General features: G+C 36.5%; 1 protein-coding gene and 1 pseudogene across 1 annotated transcript in view; both read right to left on the reverse strand.

The window, feature by feature from the left end:
- Positions 1–21,097, reverse strand: part of Kcnb2 (potassium voltage-gated channel subfamily B member 2) — a 461,074-nt gene that overhangs the window by 387,868 nt on the left and 52,109 nt on the right. The gene's annotated exons all lie outside the window — the stretch shown is intronic.
- On the reverse strand, positions 876–1,797 carry LOC104861113 (annotated as a pseudogene).

Here is a 21,097-nt window from a genome sequence, read left to right on the forward strand (position 1 = left end):
TTTCTTGGTAAAGAATATTAACTGAGACTTTATAACTGAAACTAACCTTTAAAAATACTCCAGCAGAGTTTAGATTTCAGCATTACTCTTTTAAATCATTTCCAAAAGCAAATAATTATCACCTAGTGTTATATGGTCATGTTTGTATGTACTTCTGCGTATGTGTAAACATGTTTATATACTTGGCCCAAGAAACATGAGCTATGGTTCTGTATTTGACTCTCATTCAGTAGTACTTGATGCTGAACAAGTTCTATCCAATGCTCTGGGTCTCAATTTCCTCATAAAATAAAGGGAGTGTTAGAACATAACCTATCAGATTTATTTTCATTCTAATACTCCATGAAACAATTTTCTCACTCTCCACCATACTATTTTTTTCTTTTTTGGGGTGTGTGTGATTTTTTTTTTAAATAAGTAGAAGCCATGCCACTTCATTTGTTGCTGGAACAATAAATGAGAGACCATGGGGGCTGGGGATTTAGCTCAGTGGTTTCCTGCCTGCCTCACAAGCACAAGGTCCCAAGTTCGATCCCCGGTCCCAAAAATACATACATAAATAAATAAACAAACAAATAAATAAATAAATGAGAGACCATAATTTAAGAGGGAACCAGAAAGCTTTTGCATCCTCAAAATAGCAGAAAGGACAAGTACCTTCACCACACAAGCCTTTGGTTAATTCTTTTTTCTTCTGATCTTCATTCTCTCACCCACATCAGCCTGCTGTTTCTAGAATGTGTTTTTTTTTTGTTGTTGTTGTTTTTGTGTGTGTTTTTTTGGTACCAGGGATTGAACTCGGGTCCTTGCGGACATGTGGCGGAACCACTGGGCTAAATCCCTGGCCCTGCTGCTTCTAGAATGGAAGTTTACCTTCTTCACATTTTATACTGGCAGGATGCTAGTCTATCAGCCTGCCCTAATATCATGGAAGTTCCTAAATTAGCTGGGGAACCTGGACAAGTTTTCTTTGATTTCAGCTTCATCCCAAGGCCTATGAATGTTTTCCTTAAAGAGCAGAGACAGGAGATAGAAAGTAGCAGAAGGAAAAAGAGTATGGCTCCCACAGCGCTGATGGACAGAAGGCCTCCAAAAGCTGAAAACACAAAAAGCAATTACCCCTACATAACTGCAGGAAGTACATGCCTTCAGTTTATTCTGTAACATGGGCCACAAGGCAAAAATCTGGATGGCAAACGTCACCATAAAGAAGATATGCAGGGACCAGGGAAGACATGAAGCCCGGCAGACAGAAGCAAAAATGGCCATGTTCAAGGACGGTTGCTGGATACCATGGTAGCATTGGCACCAGAGTCTAAGAAGATGAGGTGGCCCAACAGCATGAAGACTGACATGGCATAGGTGATGTTTGTGCTGACAGACTCGGCCAGGGTCTTCAGCACTGATGAAAAACCGTAAGTGAAAGTAATGAATACAAGGGCACTCTTCAGGTCAGCCCAGCGGTCAGCCCAGCCCACTCTTCTACTGCCCTTCATCTCCATCAGGGAGATCGAATAAGACATATCCAATCAATGTAGATACCAGAACAGTCCCTAAAAGTCAATGCAGGGCCAAAAGACCCTCATCCCTATACCACCAGATAACCACAAAAACACGGACAACTAAGCAGCTATTGTATCACCACACTGGATTCAAATACCACAGCCCAATATTTGTATTTCTGGGCATAACTGTTTTGCTGCAGCTCTTCCAGGAACTGATGATCCACAGCTGTTGCTTATATAGCATCTTCTGCCATTTGACCCTCTTGGTGTTACTTACAGGTTGGTCACACATTATCTCATCCTTTCCTGCAAGCTCAGGCCAGGTCCATCTCCCTAAAAAATGTCTACGTGGCTCTTGTTCCTTATGACATTTTGAAATGAGACTTCTCTGGAAATTCCACACTGGAGTTCTACTGTACTTTCTTCATTTTCAAGGGCAGCAACCTAGAGGAGGCTTGCAATAGATAGGTTTGTTCTCTGAGGCAGGACAACAAAGCAAGCTCCTGCCTGCCAGTTCCTAGGGGTGTGCCTGTGGGTGAGGGTGGCTGCCCCACCTTCTTCCCTATCCAGGGTACCCAGGTGGCGACTCCAGCTCTCCACCTTATAATTCTTACTCAAAGTTATACCTCCATCGTAGAAAATTACTTGTTACACAAATGGCAGCAAATTATTGAGCTGTTGAATAAAGTCACTTGTTTGCACATCTTGACAGGTTGAGGCCAACAGGAGACTAACTCACCTCCTCTTGCTCTGAACCTCCAGTTGCACTACTCTCATCCAAGGCATCTCTACTTCTCATGTGGCTGTTTCAACAGCTTACCAACATTCTCTCTGCTTCCCCTTTTGCCTCCTCAGAACCCTTTCCACACAGAAACCAGAGTGGTTTTAAAAATACATTAGATCACAGATCACATCACACTTCTATCTACTCCAGTGCCTACACAACACTCAAAATTAAGCATAGCCATCTCTCCCTTGGCCAATACTAACTGTCCCTATCCCATGCCCATCTCTGATCATTCTTACACACCTGTCCCACCTGGTCACTCCCTCTCTCCTGAGGAGGTCCACCACACTCTGCTACAGGATCCTCCTCCAAGGGGGGTCTCTTCAAACCCGCGAATGGGAGTAATCATTGGCAAGTCTCTATCACATCACTTTCCTCTAAAACCTCTGAATAGCTACTCACTATCTGAAAAAGGTTCGGGCTACTATCTCTTGGCCTCCAGGATAACATAAACCCTACGATCTTGTCTGATTGGTTTACACTGGAACAATAGCTCTTTGACCAAAGCTGGACATACGCCATATCCTTAACAAATGCTAACTTAATAATGAGTGAATGAATGAATTCTTGCACTTTATTATTGATCCAATCTAAACTGTCACTTATTTCACAATGCTAATTTTACAAATACATAATGTTGAACATGAGTGAGATGTACTAAATTATATTTATAGTATTTAATATTCTATTCAAGCTTGTTTCATTCATGAATGAAATGTATCTATGGATCTTCTCTATTTCATAATAAATGCACTTTCATCATTTCCAATGTGAAAATGATAAAATCTTCAGACTACAGAAAATGAATTTCCTATAGCTATACCTAAAGGTTTTAAAAAACTTGATTATTTCCTAAATAAATCACAAAACTATATTTTCTTGCTTACTGTATTAGTGATAGATAGAGAGACACAAGTGTTTTATAGTCATTATTTTTCATACATTTCAATATGTTTACATTTGTCAGGACATGCCAGCCTGGGAATCCGGCAGTGAAAATGAGTCACTGTAAAAGTAATACAATTAAATTCTCTAGCTCAGTCTTCAATAAATAAATTGCTAACATTCCAGCTCTCCATCTCCCTCTTCAAAATCACTGCATTTTGAGGTAAGGGATCCTTGGAGTACCTTGCAGCCCTTATCGAGAAAGATAGTCCCTTCCAATTTAAGAAGCCCACCTTCCTTCTCCCTGCTCCTCACGAGCCTCTCCATTGGTCCTCATCCCAATTCCACAACTTCATTCCTCTTCCTGCACCTCTGGTTGTTTTTGGCTTCTGTCACCCTCTGTAGCATCACCACTGCACATTATGCCTCCCGCATTGTGTTGGAAGTGTCTCATTAAAGATCCAGCAAATTCTACTTCTAGAATATTTAAAGAACTCAAAAAAAAAAAAAAAGAATCAGACCCCCAAATACAAAGACCCAATTCAAAAATGGGCATCTGAAATGAACAGACATTTCTCAAAGAAGTAAAAGCAACAAGTAAATACATGAAAAAATGTTCCACATCACTAATCATTTGAGAGATGCAGATGAAAACAGCACTGAGATTCCACCTCACCCCACAAAGAATGGCTGCTATCAAGAAACCAACCAATAACAAATGTTGGTGGGACTGTGGGGAGAAAGGAACCCTTCCACATTGCTGGTGGGAGTGCAGACTGGCGCAACCACTATGGAAATCAATATGGAGATACCTCAAAGAGCTGGGAATAGAGGTTCCATCTGACACAGACATCCTTCTGCTGGGTATCTTTCCAAAAGAATTAAAAGAATCATATCAGTGATATATGCGCACCTATGTTTATAGTGGCACAGTTTGTAATAGCTAAAACTTGGAAACAGCCCATTTGCCCATCAGTTGGAAACTGGATAAAGAAGATGTGGTGTTTCTATAAAATGGAATATTACTCAGCCATAAAGAATGAGAAATTGGATTCATTCATAGGATAATGGGTACATATTGAGGATATACTCCTAAGTGAAATAAATAAGTCACAAATGTATAAATACTGAATACTTTCTCTGGTGTGAAAAACGATAATGGTACATAAGATCCCAATAATATAATCGACAATTTGAAATAGGAAGAAAAGGGCTAAAGGTGTAGGGGAATTGGGAAGGGTAGGGGAAAGGTAATAAGGAAAAAGAAAAAATGTGAGAAAATTAAAAAATGGATATAAAGTATTTGTAAATAAGGAAAGGAGAAGGGAATGAAGGGAGGGCAGGGATAAGGAGAAAAAATGAGAACCAATATGTGTCATGTAAAGGTACAAGATCCCAATGATGAATGTAACTGTACTGTATACCAAAAATGTACCAATAAACTCAAAGAGGAAAAAAAAAAAAAGATCCAGCAAATGATGAGGCAGTTATACAGTTCTTCAGGTTCCTTCCTACATCAATGCAGACTGATGCACTGATCTGTAACAGATTTACCCAGGTCTCTTCTCAAAACAAGTCTTCACTCTTGGCTGTATGACTAACCATCAGTCCCCAAAACTGGGGCCTCAGTTTTGACACTAAATCTGATTTCCTCTACCATTTAGCTTGTAGTGATTCCTTGGCATCTAGAATCCAGCTTCATCTTCAGTACACTTTTCCAACTCAACTTCTGCTCCATTTCAGGAGACTCTCATAGGATGCCAACAGTTATATGGTAGACATCACTTGCTTGTTATTTGGGTCTTTAATCCATAGAGATCAGCCCAATGACCTATTCATAATCTCTCCTTCATAGATTATCAAACCTTCAAGTAAGTCACATCCTGGCCCAACTGACTGTCCACAGCCTCCTAAGAGGCTGAATCTACAGAGACTGTGCAACAGAGATTATCTCTCTAAATACCTCTAGTTCGAAAAAATGATGTCTCATTTGTTTTCCGTCATATTAATAATGAATAATTAATGAGCTCACAAAGCACCATTATCATGATATCCAGGATGTCATATGTTCATACATTTCCCTCTATATATAAACATATTATAAGTTTTATGCAATATTATAATATTCCATCTATAATTCTGCATTTTCTTTACTTGGTTCCTAAACATGTTCCTGTATCATAAAACATTAGGCAAAAGTTTCAGGAGTCCATGGATTTGTAATTACTATGACGTTACTACTTTATATTTTTTCTGGTTCTTTTATTTTAATAATTCTGTGAAAAAGTATCTATACTTAGTGCTGAATATATTTCTCTTTTTTTCCTCATTGAATTTATCGGTACATTTTAGGTATACAGTACACTTACATTCATTATTGGGATCTTGTACCTTTACATGACAGGTCTTGGTTCTCATTTTTTCCCCTTGGCCCTGCCCTCCCTTCACTCCCTCCCTGAGTATATTTCTTATCATTTCTTGGGGTTAGCTTTGAAAAATATAATTGCTAGGGCAAGGAATACAAATAAGCTGTTAAAATGTTTTTCAAAAAATTATATCCATTTGACTTACTGTAGGAGATTTGCTTTATTGTATACTCATCATCATGGAGCTTTTTAAAAACTCTTTATAATCTTTGCCACTGTAAAATTTGAAAAATAGGTTATTATTTTAATTCACATGTCTTTAGTATTACTTTGGTCAATTTGTAAATTTTCTCCTGCCATTTGTCCTTTTACTTCAGTTGTTGGGGTAGTATTTCTCTCATTGTTCTGAAACTACTAAGGATACAACATCATATTTTTGTAGTTTCTACTGAAAACTTCATCTAAAATATGATTTTATGTTTCTATAAAATGAATTGCATTAAATTAGCATTTTGTCTACAATGGCGTGCTCTCCTACCATTATTAGCAATTTATTGAGTTACATGTCTTCAGAGAGACAAAGTTGAAATTGTGAAAAAGTTTCATTTGGAACATTTTCTTTCTAATGAAATTGCTCTGCAACTAAATGATTTTTAGTGTAACATCAAAGGCTTGCCACAATCTTCTTGAAGTATTTTCCACAGCATTTAAAACTACTTACTTAAATACATCCCTTTTTGTATATATACATCTAACGGTTGAAAGACTTTTCTTTCTTTTCACTCATAATGACTTAAAAAGTTGTCTTATAAAACCATGTAGTTCTCTTGAAATCCTGTTCTCTTATTCTCCTAAGAAAATGTTTTAGAGCCATGCAATGGTTTTCCCCATGATTAAAAATCTCCACATCCACACACTGGTAGTAATGACACAAATGGCCCCAAAGAACAAATTCAAAAGCTGCTAATATCACAAAACCCTTAATGATGTCTTCTGGGGGCCCCATGTGTAGCCACAACACTAACCAGCCACTGTGATGAAGCAAGGTGGACTCCGTGACACCACGGTTAACTCCACATCGCAGCTCTGCTATGTCAGGCTTGGTAACAAGCACAGCAGCAGTGCAGTGGGGTATTGCATTTCTTCTTGGCGTTTCTCCTGAGTGATTTTTTACAGCCCACTTCCATTAACTTCATCTCCTAGGCCTGTGCTACAAAGACTTTCTTATTGGGCATTTGAGTGACACACACCATGGTCAACCATTCTTAGGTTGACTGGTTGTCTCAAAAGTGACAGCAAAATAGGAATAAAATACAATATTCTAAGCAAGACTGCTGATAAAATTATAAGAAAAAATAAACTTGGATCAAAATGTCATTATAAAAAGCTTGTAAGGAATATTAAAATCACTTTCTCCTCCTTCACAAAGCACAGGAGAAGGTATGATTGATAGTTCATGAAATAATAAAATATATATTTTTGAAAGATCATGTGCTTCTATTCAACATTCTAATCCAAGACAGGGGTAACCTTGCGAATCTAAGTCAAAGGACACAAAATTAAAAATTACAAAAATACCTAGGGAATCATAAAGAACTAATTGCCACAAAAGTTTATTTCAATAGGTACTAAGGGGCTGATTTATACACCCAATCAGAAAGCATTTTTGAGCAATAAGTAAGAAAAAGAATACATCTCTCATTATCTGAGTACCTACTGTGTGTCTGACACATAATGAGTTTAACTTTCAAAAGGGCCTGATATACTGTGCATTACTTGAATATGCTACAGATAAGGAGATTGAGGCCCAAGGTTAAGCAATTTTCTCAGAAGTACATACTAGTTCTTAAATAGCACATCTTAAACTTGAACTCATGGTTTTTGTTTTTCTTGGCTATGTTGAACTGCTTCTCAAAAACAACCTCTAAACACATAAAAATCAAAGAAGACAGGATCTGATCTCTTCCATAGTAGAGGACATACACAAATCTGAGTGACAGCTGATTGATAGGAGCATTTATTACAGACAGATGGTATTCCAGGTCATTATTGCAACTTGATTCACACAAAAGCACACAAAAACTCTATAAAATGTCGTTGCTATGACAATTTTACAGGCGAAAAAAGTGAGGCACAGTGAGGATAAATAATTTGTTCATGGTCATCCAGCTAGTATATTCATTTTGTGAGTTTGCCATAAAAATCACTACAAATGTATTCGCTTAAAACAGAAAGATGTATTCTCTCACATTTCTGGAGTCTAGAAATCCAAAACCAGGTTACCAGAAGCTTCTGTGAAGGAGAAGAGACTTTATCCTGTGGCTTTCTCCTAGATTTTAGTGTTGCTATAATCCTTGGCATTTCTTGGCTTATAGAAACATGGCTCCGATCTCTACCTCCCTTGTCATATAGTGTTCTTCATGTGTCTCTTCACATCATCTTTCCTTGTGCTTGTTTGTCGTTGCACCAGTCATGTTGGACTAGGAGCCCACCCTAGTTCAGTGCGACCTCATTTTAATTTAACTAATTCCACCGGCAATGCCCTTATTTCCAAATAACATTTCCTTTTGAGGTTCCAGAAGAACACAAATTCTGAGAGGATGCTAATCAGCCTAGTACAATGAGTAACTATTGAAACTAGGGTTCCTTCTGGTACAGCCTGGCTCAGTTAGGGCTTCTGACCTTTGTGCTCATGACTATGGTGCTCTGATGTTTCTATGACACAAAACAAATGAGTATCTACCAAAGAGTGATATGGTCCTGTAGTGCTGGTGCTGAGCAGGTGACATTTGAATGGAATCTTGAAAGATGAATTGGGACATTCATTTTCAGTAGACAGATGAGAGGGGACGGAGGGTGTAATACTTAAGGAGAAGAGACTTGCCAGTATATAGTCCCTTGCAGGAATTCTGTGTTTAGAAAATTGTGTGGCCAGTGCACACTAGAACATGGAAGATGGTACAGGAAGGGAGAAGGAGTTGGAAGGGAAATGGTGGGTGCTATGTTTAAAAAGAAAAGTGGGATCCAAGGATGGAGGGCGGTGAGTACCAGGATTAGATATTAGGACTTTGCTTTATTGAACACCAACAGCGTGAATGAAAAGTGAAACATCATACGTGTGCTTTAGTATACTTTTGGCTGTAGTGAAAAGTATTCAGAAAAACAAAAATAACAAACCACAAAAAGGACTACCACTTAGGAAACTAGCCAAGGGATGACCAAGGCTAAAACAGTATAATAATTTGATTTGCTGTAAGGAGTAAAGGAAGGATAGAGAACACATTAGTTTTATGGGCGATATGGCTTGGTATTTACCCCCTAACATGTTGGATTTTCACCATTCCCTCCTCCTCCTTCATCTTCTTTTTTCTCTTCCCATTCTTTTTCCTCTTTCCCTTCCCTTTTCTTTTCATTCATTTTTTTTAACTGTTGTTTCTTTTTGAGTGCTCAACCTCAAAGGAAACTAAGTTGGTTGATCCAACCATAGCATATTAAAGATGACCTTGAATTCTTTGACGTATCTTCCATCAAGAGATCAATAGCAATGTTTCTTTTCCTTGGTTTCAAGTGGGGTCTCCATGGTGTTCTGGCACTTTTAGGGCTTAGTCACTAGAATATTCAAGCTCCCATGTGGGACTCTTTGAAGGCTCCCTCTGGGAATCCTGAGCTTCCATATAAGAAATCCAACTGTTCTACTACTAAGATGATGTGGTAAGAAATGGAAACAATATGGAAAGAGAGAGGAACCTGTATGAACTCATCCTTTCAGCTCCTCCACAAATGTATCAGGCTCATGAACAAAGACCCACCGCTGACCTCAGATGAAGGTCAACTGAAGGACTGCCAAGTGACACTCAGCATGAATTTCCAGCCCATAAAATTGTGAGGCATTATAAAACGGTTGTTGCTGAAGCCATTACATTTTTGGGTAGTATGCAAAGGATAACTGGAACCCGCCTGTAGAATGAGGTAGCATGAATCATTTAATATTTTATTAATTTTGTAAAGCTTAGAAAACACATATTGATAAGTGTGATAGAAATTAAAATAGTTTACACTGTCACCCTTTCATTAAAATTCAGTAAAATAGTAAAAAAATTTCAAGTTATGGTTCAGTATGAATATCTGTGGGAAAAGTCTATTTGTATTATGTAACTCAAAAGAAGGAGAAGGAAGGGTAAAGATAAAATTGAGGCCATGTCTCCAAGTTTAGCCTGGTACAATCAAAACAGAACACTCACTAACTGATTCTGATATTCTGAGAATTAAATACTTAAGTTCAATTTCTCTGAATAGTTTTTAAAATGCTGGAGCTGCACCAAACACCAAGTAAATAGAATACTTTGCTCTCTAGGAATGATAACAGAGATTTCCCAGGGTGCAGCCTACATCTTCTCTTCTACCTTTCACCATAGTGAAAAGAAGTAGAACATAATTACAGAAACATAGGCTTCAACTATTTGCTTGTTGATTAAATTTGAGTGGCATTCCGAGGACTTAAGCACTTATACACATCCATAAATTTGTGTGTATTTGTGAGCTTCACATTGTAACTTCTTGTCCTCATTAGTTGCAAGCCAACATCATTTAGGTTTTTAGAAGTACTGTTTCAGTGATATTCTCAACAGACTTGTTTTCTGTTAAGGATGTCCTGTGCTGAACTATCATTTTAAGCCACTCATGTCAAGAAATTGAATCAGCTTTTATTTCAAGAGTTAAGATTTACCTTGTTAGGAGAATAGATGTATTTCTAGTTCCACAATGACAAGTCATCTTGCCTGAATATTTGTCCCTTAAACATTTAACAGTGGAATTTAAACTATCAATCAAGTTATAGCAAGTTAATCTACCATCTAGCAATCAGTGCAAGATTTAATCTTGAATTCCACACAAAAAGGGTTAGTTCTCAATTTATACAAAGTTAGTTTGCCACATACATATCATAGCTAGAAAGAAGCCAATGAAGTACATAATCAGAACCTTCTATATTACTGCTTAGAAGTAATTTTGTACCTCCAATTTTGTCTCCTTTTCTAAATTCAGAAGGCTCACAATTCTCCCCTGAGTGACATGAAACAAAGTGCTAGTAGCTAGATGTCTGATGACCGTATTTCCCATATTCTCCACTGGAAAACATACTAAGAATTTAATTACTAAAGTCCTATCTTCAGAATGAGTTTATGAAAAAATTGTGATCATGGATAACCTTTTGCTAGCAAATATAAAGGCATAGTATTTGACACAAATGGTGAAATTCAAGTACATTAGCTCCTATTAAGAATTAAAGTTATGATTAAGACACCATTAGATGAAATGCTCTTAACTTGCCAACTAAGACAAAGAATAATTAACACATTTGCTGATATCTTTTTCTTCATCACTGTTAATACGATTTTAAGACAAAACAGAATTCACTATGACTAGAACATACTAGTTTTATTTCTCTTTCTTAGCATTTTTGGGTTAGTTGGATCCACGACAACACAATATGGGGTCAGAACAAACAATCAATCTTAAATAACTATCTTATTAGGGCTGAGCTCTATTCATCTATTCAATGAAGTTAATTCTTGTGACAATGAGACAAAAATACTCTACTCTCCCTCTGGTTTAACATAAACTGCACAGATTTGAAACAAGACTATAGAGCCAGTTCCTATATTGCCTGGACAGAGACATTTCCACTGAGTAGGCATATTTTTATTTTTTAAATTAATTACACTTTTGATGATTCCCTCATGACATACTGATGTTGTCACCGAAGACAACACTCAAAATCCTACACTGTAATTAGAGGTTAGGCTTCTCCATTTCTTTATGTAGTGTTTGATGTTGTCATTCATAAGATGAGAAACATGCCAGCTTTGGCCAGTGGGAAGCAGAAACCAATGGGCTGCATCACTGTGCTCCTATACTGTTGGGGCAAATAACAGGGGAAATAGCATCAGCAGAAAATCCTTAGGAAGTAAACCAAATGTTGATTGAAGAACTACATTTTGACATAATGAATATTCCATTTGGAAAACTCGCAAAAGTAGGCATAGTTCATGCCAATACAAAAAACGGATGATTTCTTTAGTCCAACACAAAAAAAGAAGATTTAATACTTTGTATTGCTTTTAATATTGCTATATCTAGAACTACTTTCTTACCTTTATGTAAAGAAAAAAAGGCAAAATACCACTGAAAACCCATTTTGTAATTAGGTAAAATGTAAATTAAATATAGAATGGAATTTCTTGAAAATTCTGTATCTACTAGGAAGGACTTTTATTTTACTTTTTCACTGAGACAAAATTTGTACAACTTTATGAGGTACACTATGATAATCTTATACACACTCAGTGTGTCATGATTATTTATTTAACATCAGGGTAATAAATACTTCTGTCTCCTCAAACAGTAATTGTTTCTATGCATTGGGAAATTATGCATTCTGGTTATTTTGAGATATATTATACATGTAGAAATCAATAGTTACCCTACTAGGCTCTAGAAAATCAGAACAAATTCCTTTTATTTGTGTTTTGGAAACACTTAACTAACGTCTTCCTATTGTCAGCTTCTTCCCAATCTCTAGTAACCATTATTTTTTTTCTATTTCCCTGTATGAACCACATTTTAGTTTCCAAAACAGACTGAGAATATGTGCTATTTGTCTATTTCTGACTTATTTCACTCTGGTTCTACCCATATTGCTTTTTATCGAGGATTTCACATCCAGCATATGAGAATGAAGAACATGTCTGTAATTCTCCCTATGTGCCAAGCACGTCAAGCCCTTTATTCATATTTCATTTAAACTTCACAGCATCTCAATGAGACAATAAAATTGAGTCATTTATTGTATGTGGAGACAAAGGCCAGAGAGGTTAAATAACTTCTTATAGTGTGGAAAATTGGACACACAGCAGTTTAATGAGTTCTTATAGAAGGGCATAAAAGTACAAAGTGGGAGAGGTAGGACTTAAATCTTGTATTCTAATGTCAAGGGCTGCTCTTCATAGTCACAGTATGTTACACAGTCTCTCTGTCTTACTAAAATGGAAATCTGAGTTCAAACTCCAGGTAAGCCAATATTTTTGCTTTACAATGTTTCAGAAAATAATTTATTCATTCTTCCCATTATTGTCCCAATTGTAAACTGGATATAGTAAAACTTTTATCATAGGTTGCTGTGAGGATTACATAAGCGCGCACAGTTACCTAGAATGTTGTTTAGCATAGTATACATGCTGAATAATAATCTTAGTATTTTATTGACCAGTTTTTAAAGTTAATTTATTGAATTTATTTTAATTGATTTACTCAAAATACATGAAATACCTGTATGGTGTAAGCACTTTGAAATTTGGTGAACATTGTAGTCAGATTATTTATTCTTGAGACTCAGAATCAGCAAATTTTTTCTCGAAAAGCTAAGATGGCAAATATTTTTGGTCTTGTGGGATATAGAGTTTTAATCTCAAATACTGAACTCTGCCAAGAAGGAGTAAAAGGAGTCATAGAAATGGACATAGCTATGTTCCACTAAAACTTTATTTTCAGAAATAAGAGCTAGATTTGCTTTATATGCCATATCTGATCAACACCTGCTCAAGAGCATAAAGCAAGAAATTGAATCATGCAGAATGGACTAGAGCTAGGACATTGTAGCAACACTTAGCTCTAGCATGGTGTTTTTCTTTTGTTCTTCCTAAATTTATTAAGTTTATTGGTACATTTTAGGTATACAATATGATGACATGCATCATTGAGAATTTTTAACCGGTACATGCTTATTTTTCCCCATTCCCCTGCCCTTCCTTTAGCCTCCCGACCCTCCCTATTTACTAGCAGGATCACAGAAGGCTTCTGAGTGATAGTGATATATGAAGTGAGAATCCAAGTACGACTAGGAATTAGTAAAAAGACTTCAGGAACAAGAAACCAAAAGGCCCAAAGGTAAGAGATATACATAACCCATTTGAAGAGGACTCCATGAAAAAGTCAGGGCTGGAGCACAGTGGACAACTTATGGTTTTTCAGGAAGAAGCTAGGGAATAAGCAGGTACCGGAACAGGAAGAGCTTTGTTAAGGAGTTTGGAGTTGATGCTTATTATGGGTTTTATCCTAAATGCCCCAAAAGGCTCATGTGTTGAAGGCCTGGTCCCTGGCTGTGATGTTACCTGGAGGTGGTGAAACCTTTAGGAAATGGGGCCTAGTAGAGAAGGTCAGGTCACTGTAGACCTGCCTCGAAGAGTCTTTCCTGTCTCTTTGTATTTACTGGCTTCAAGGAAATGAATAGGTCTCCTCTGCCATATGCTCCCACTGTGATATACTGTGCATCTACAGACCTAAAGCAACAGTGCCAAAGAAGTATGGACTGAAACCTCTAAAACTGTGAGCTAAAATAAACATTCTCTCCTTCTAAGTTGTTTATCTCAGGGATTTTGTCACAGGGCCAGAAAGCCAACTAATACAATGCTCAGAGAAAGTTGCTAATTATACCCCAGTGAGTGGCAGGATCAAACCACATCACTGCTCTGTAAAACAGCAGCACCATCGGGGACTTTTGAATTAGGAAGAACCACGCCCTTATTCTAATTGGTCCCAAGTTGCTGAGCTTTTTATACTTGTACCAGCTTTTCATAGTTTTTCTGTATCCACTGCCATCTAGATGTGTGTCAAACATCACTTCTGCCTTGTGTAAATACACTGAGGAAACTTTATTTCTGATCTTCGAACGTGGTGTTTTCAATGTGCTAAATATTTAAAGCTATTCAAACGCTTTCAAATTGTTTTGTGTTTTGAAAAAGAGTATTTAAATTGGCTGAGGAAACTCTTTTATTAGTAAGAAACAGGGCAGGACTGGGGGGTGTCTGTGCTCTTTCAATAGCTGAGTTTCATGGCTGAGTCAAGGACACTCAGGTAAAGAAAAGCACTGCTGTGTTAGGAACACAATGCTGAAATTCGTGTCACCCTCCCTCTCTCCCTGCCTCCCTCCCCTCCTTCTCTTTTTCACCAAAATTGTGGCCATTGCCCCAAAAGAAGCCTAGGCTACAGCAACCAAAATAAATAGTCTACTTCCTTATTTCTATAACCATCAAAATATATCTGAAATGTTACTTCCCCTCTCTTACTCAGTCACATCTCCAAGGCTACTTATCACAAACCAAGGCCATTTAAAAATTTCCATGATTGTATTTCACTTGGAAAACATACTCTTACTGGCCTGGAGCACAGAAATAAGTTGACATGCATGTAAATGATGACAGACAACAGGGCTTGGTGGGAAGCGAACTGCCTTATTTCATGCATGGAGTTCAACTTTTAAGTTAAATTTTTAGAGTTAAACTCTTATGATAAATTCTTATTATGCCTTAAATTCTTATAAGAAACTTGTTTTATTCTTCTATTTCCACTTTCAAATCCTTTAAAGGCCATCATAAATATCAATGAAGCTGAGTCATATGCAAAATCCAGATGAGGTATGTAACTAGGTTTTGATTTCCTCTGTTAGATTCTAAACTCCTTGAAATTAAGGCTAGTTTTATTCATCTTTATGTTTCCTACAGTGTCTAGCACAATATAGTGCTAAATTAATTACTGTTGAGTAGAGGTAAATGAAGCAACCCCTCACTGAAATTTACTGAGTCTTTGCATTAACTGACATTCTAAACAGGTTTTCTTTTCCCTTCAATCTAAACAAAAAAGAGCATATTCCTATTTGTTTCCTATAAGCCCAATAAACACAGCAAAGCCATTTGGCAGACACTGTCTCATTTAATATTTATGAAATTAACCATAACCCAGCACTTCCAATAATTTCACATGCCATAACAACGGTCTTAACAATTGATCATCTCAAAATCAATTCAGCTATAGAGGCAGATTATGGTCCTACATCAGGAAGAGGTTATTGGAAATTTGCCCAGACCCTCCTGTGAACCTGATTTCTGTTGTCCTACATCCAACTCAGCTTTCTGAAAGGTCACAAGACAAGAAGGTCATCAAAGCCCCAGCCAGATCTCACATGAGTTCTAAATTGTCTCTCAGGAGTTGCCTAAGAATTAAGTCAGAAATGAGAGAAAAGCATTTATACTAGTTTCCCCAACATTCACTGCACTAAAGTGACACATTCTTTAAAAGCTTGTCTTTTCTTTTATTGAACAGATTTTTAGTTGCTGAAGAACGTACAGCTGCCAGAGAGAAGATACCATAGAACAAAGTAAAGGGTCTGCACCCCTCCAAGCCTGTATTATTTCAAAGACATAAAGAATTTAATAAAACTGTTTATGTAAGTCTGATTTCTTTAAAAAATGTTTTTCACTTTAATGTACTTCTCTCCAGATATTTAGGGCTTAATACATCATCCTAAATATAAATACAGCACAAATTTCCTAAGATATCTATAAACAATCATGAATAGTAAGTATAGTGTTATTTTCTAATTTCAACTGCCAACTAAAAGGCATTCTAAATATCATATATCCTCTTCTAATAACTTTACAAAAGAACCTTAAGGTAAAAGTCCACATATTTTAAAGAAGCTCAAATTAGAAAAGCCTTTATTTATTCTTATTCCCCCAGTTTCTACTTTTGCTTATGCTGCTACAACAAAAATATCCCACTCTCGTAAGATTAATACACAAAAGCATCTTTCTTATTCTTGCTGTACAAGCACATAACATTAGGGTGTTTTGTTCAACAGAGTCACTAAGAAACCCTGGCTGATAAAAGACCAATTTCAACAGACTTTTTTCACATTCACCAAGATATGAAAAAGCAAACATACAATTTCACACTGAATCTTAAAGAGCCTGATAAGAAGCTGCAGCAGCAACAACGTTCACATTCACTGGCCAGTGCAAGTCATGTGGTCAGGCCTTATATGACAGAAATACTTAGGAGCAGTTTTAATGATGACTACTACAATTTTAGGTAGAGTTTGCACCCAGAAATGAGCCACTTCCACACACACGCGTGCACACACACACACACACACAAGTTGATAATTATTTCCTCTTTACATCACATTTCTACTTTTTTACCCCATCTTAATTGCTTTCAGCTATTCTCAACAACATGCAGTTAAAGTCTAATGTGTTGGTCAGATATTACACTAAAAAAAAGGAAGTGTCATTCTCAAATCTACTCCCAGTACAAACAATTAGTCTAGTGTATTTAACTCTATTTTCTCTCTTTTAGGGTGAAAAGAAAAATTATCAAGTCATTCTTAACACATGTATGAATTTCACATTTCTTATCATGAAATAAAGAGATTTTTGTTGAAATTTACAAATCAAAGGTTTCTATGTATCAGAGCATGAGGCAGATAATAATCCATTGATTCTTTCATTTTGGCTCACTGGAACCTAAATATATCCAGTACTTGAGCAGATGGACATAGCATAATTCAGTAATAATATGAATCTCCCAAGCCAAAATGTAAATTTATCATGCTTTAAGTTTTGGATGTATACTTCATGTAGCTAAATATTCATTTCAAGAGATTATGCAGTTGTTAGTTGTATAAACTTGCATAACATTATTCTCAGTAATACCATTCTTACAATTCATAGGTCTAACATAACATAAAAAGCTTTATCTGTAATAATAATCAAAATAATTTAAATACATCAAACATCTCTTGAGTTTCCACAAAGCCCCGTGTTACCTACAAGGGATCCAAAACTGAATGAGCTATGACTACGATCTTCAGTCTACTGAAGTTGGGCCTGATTACCTTTCAGTGAACTTGCACCATTATGCATAAGAATCTTTAGTTTCCTTTGCTCCTGTTCTGTCTTGTGTCTCTATGCCCCCGCAAAGCCTTATGCAGTCATAGGTGGCAGTTTTTCAGAGGTGGTTGGACCTAGTGTGTGTGATGCTGGGTGATTATTAAATTAGTCCACTGATTACTTTGGCATAGTTCTGGGTGTAAATAATGGGAAGGCCCATCTGGGGTGTGGATGTCACCACTTAAAGGGCAGGGAGACTGGTAGGGATAAGAGGCAGAGTCAGGCTGATGTTTTTGCGGCCCTCCTACCTTGTACCTGCCATGAACTGATTCTCCTCTGTGATGCCCCTCTGTCGTGGAGCCTTGGAACCAGCCAACTATGACTGAAACTACAAATTGCGAGCCACAATAAACCTCTCTTCTATAAATTTGAGTGTCAGTCATTTTGTCTCAGCAATGAGAAAAGTAGCTAAGACACCTCCTCTCCTGAAAGTCTGGAGAAGTAAGGTCTATATAACAGAATAATTGAATGAAGAATGGGATTAAGAAGCAGAAATATAACTTCTGACTTTTCACTGACAATTAAACATACTATGAAATCCCATGATTTTTGCCATTGGATTATTAGAATAAATAATTCCCACCCTTATAGTAGGGAACACATTTTTCTATTACTTCTAGCAGTCCAACTTGTTCTATGCACTCATCAGATTCCACTTTGGTCTTAGGCTACCAAGGTAAATTAAGATGATGTACATTTTTAGTTATAAATATTTATTTATATATTAATATATACTTGTAAAGAAACTTTTTAAACTCTCAGACCTATCCCCTTAGTAAGCTACCTCTTTGGATGCCCCCAAATCAGCAGATCAATGTCTGGCTATAAAAATCTGTGCTTATTTGAGCCATGGGTTCTGAAACTTCATGAAGCCTTAAGAGGCCAACTTGGAATCTGAATGCCCAAGAAATGAGAGCAACTGAATGTAAAGTGTACTGGCATCAAGAAAGTACACCTCAGAATTACCAGCTACAAGAGACTTTCAGAGAAATTAACTAAAAAATGCCAACTGCACAAAAGTTGTTTTCGGGTGAAAAGGATAAAGGATATTAAAAGGAGTTGAAATAACTTTCACAATATTCACTTTGACCTCTCCCAAGAGGCAAAGTACTTTATAGGTGGCTTTTCTCTTCCCTTTTTTATTAATCCTTTGTCAAATATTATACATTAAAATTAGAACCAAAGTTTTTACCTTTCTAACTTTTGCTTTTGTTTTAACCTAAATATGTAAAGCAACTATAAATACACAGTCTAAGAAATATAACAAAAACTGAATAAGTCCTAGGACACCCCCCCCAGTCGTGACATGCACAGGAAGTGGGAATGTGCTATTTCCAGGGCTAAATTAGATGTATTTATCTTGAAATCAGAGCATATAGTTCACTTTCATTAAGTATTTTAAAAAATGAAATGCTAGTGTTACCTCTTGCAAACTGCAGGTAAAATGTTACAAGGTATCTCAGGAATTATCTGATCAATTATCAAATCAACCTAAGGTGTCATCTTATTCTAGCTCTTTCTTTCTATACTAACACAAATTCACATAATGTTCTATTTATCTTGAAATCAGAGCATATAGTTCACTTTCATTAAGTATTTTAAAAAATGAAATGCTAGTGTTACCTCTTGCAAACTGCAGGTAAAATGTTACAAGGTATCTCAGGAATTATCTGATCAATTATCAAATCAACCTAAGGTGTCATCTTATTCTAGCTCTTTCTTTCTATACTAACACAAATTCACATAATGTTCTGATAAAATTTATTTTTGAAAGAATTCATATTTCTTGGTCCATGTGGCATGTATGTTATATGATACACTGGTTATCATGGTGAAAAACGAGCTTTTCTTTTAAAGAAGTAACTTTGCTCTTTTCTCCATGTTTTAGCTCCTTTCTTATCCCAATGTTTTGTCATTGGGATAAAATAAAATAATTGAGCTAAAATAAACAAAAGAAGCTGGTAAGTGAGGAACAAACACCCTCTCAGGAAAAACTTTCATTCTTTCATTGCCTCTATTTAGCAAAATTTAAATGAATTACAAAGTAGCTAGATCAGTGGTGGCCAACTACGGCATGCATCTTATTTGTTTTTCTTTTAAGATAAAAATGTTAATGTATGACTTGTTTTTTCTAAACTAAAACCTCCATATTCAGGTTTAACTGCAGTGTTGGCAATGCAATAAATAAGTGGGTTTTGGGTGGCAGTTTGGGCACTATTCTTTCAAAGTTTCACTATCACTGAAATAGATGATATAAATACATATAATTTAATTTACCATATGGTACCTGGGAAAGAAATAATTCTGAGATGATTAAATTACCAGTGGTTAAACTGATGCAAAATTATACAGAATAAAATGAATAATTCTGGATCAAATTTTATGGCTCCAAATAGCATTTTGTCTAGAGATTCTCGAATTTTATCAATAGGCACACCTCCTTTGAAAAATATAATTTTGAGTGGACTCATCTAATATATCCAGATGAAATTCATTGATACTGTAACATCTACATTTACACTTTAAAATCATTATAAAAACCTAAATGGGATAAAAGGAAAATAATTTATCATAAATAATCTGTACGTCCATAAAATAAATGCTCAAGCTAGACAACAAGAATAAAGTAGTCACATGCCTACCCTTACTTGCATCATCACCAGGAAAGCAATATCTAATATTTGCAAATATGTGTTATTGATGACTTGAATCCCATGGGCAGTGCTGCAACCCATGCGTGATTTTCAGAAATGTTAAACACCCTGTAAAATTCAGAGCAAAATAAAGTATATCCATCTTTAGATGATCACTTCAGTTGTATTCCACAAAAATTCAGTTTTTATTCATACTGGGTTTTAAAACCCAATGTCCACAGAATTAGATTCTAGGTTCAGAGAATTTAAAAAGCTTTTCCACTTTCTCTCTTCCTCTGTGGATGCCTGCATGCACAACAGGAAGCTGAGGATGGCAGACTCCACCTAAGTGTCAGCAATGCCACAATCATGGAGACAGCCTTACTCCCCTCCCCTGGCTTCCTTAAAAAGTGACAATACACTTATGCAGAACCACTGTTCTAACCTGTATGAAGGGCTGAAAGGAAAGTAAATGTTGAAAAGCCATATATATATATATATATATATGTATGTATATATATCACTTATATACATATATATTACACTTATATACATACATACATATAAATATATATATATAATTATTATTTCAAGTGTCTCTCATACACACAAACTTTGACTCTATGCAGATAATAGACACAGACTCCAAAACTACAAATAAAGCTTCTAAATGAATCAAACAAATTTATTTATTTGCCGCCACCTGTTCTGCAGGTTCTGAGGAAGCAGCCACCTCCACTCACAAGTCAGGACTCATCTAGTGTCGTCTTGGCCTATGAAATATGAACTCTTGGTGCTGGTCCTGAGTGACCGTCCAGTTTAGATCCCCCTCCTTCCCAGTGTTGGTGTCCTCTCCCTGTGGATGTGTATTTTCTTCATATGTTCCTTTCAAGTAAAACAGTGGTCATGGTGTTTCAACCCATAGGACCTAGAATCAGACTATGGGTTCAGTCTCCAGCTTGGCTATTTACCAGCTATGTGACCCAGGGCATACTTCTTAATTTACCTCTGCCTCTGATTCCTCAACTATAAAATGGAATGAAAAAAATACCAATCTCATAGACCTGTTGTGAAGACTGAGTTAATCCATTAAATTCTTTACAACAAGTCCCAGTGTAGAATATGTGCTCATTAAGTG

This window comes from Fukomys damarensis, unplaced genomic scaffold (genome assembly GCF_012274545.1).
Source record: "Fukomys damarensis isolate Sample0158 unplaced genomic scaffold, DMR_v1.0_HiC HiC_scaffold_5, whole genome shotgun sequence".
In the NCBI taxonomy this organism is placed as follows: Eukaryota; Metazoa; Chordata; class Mammalia; order Rodentia; family Bathyergidae; genus Fukomys; species Fukomys damarensis.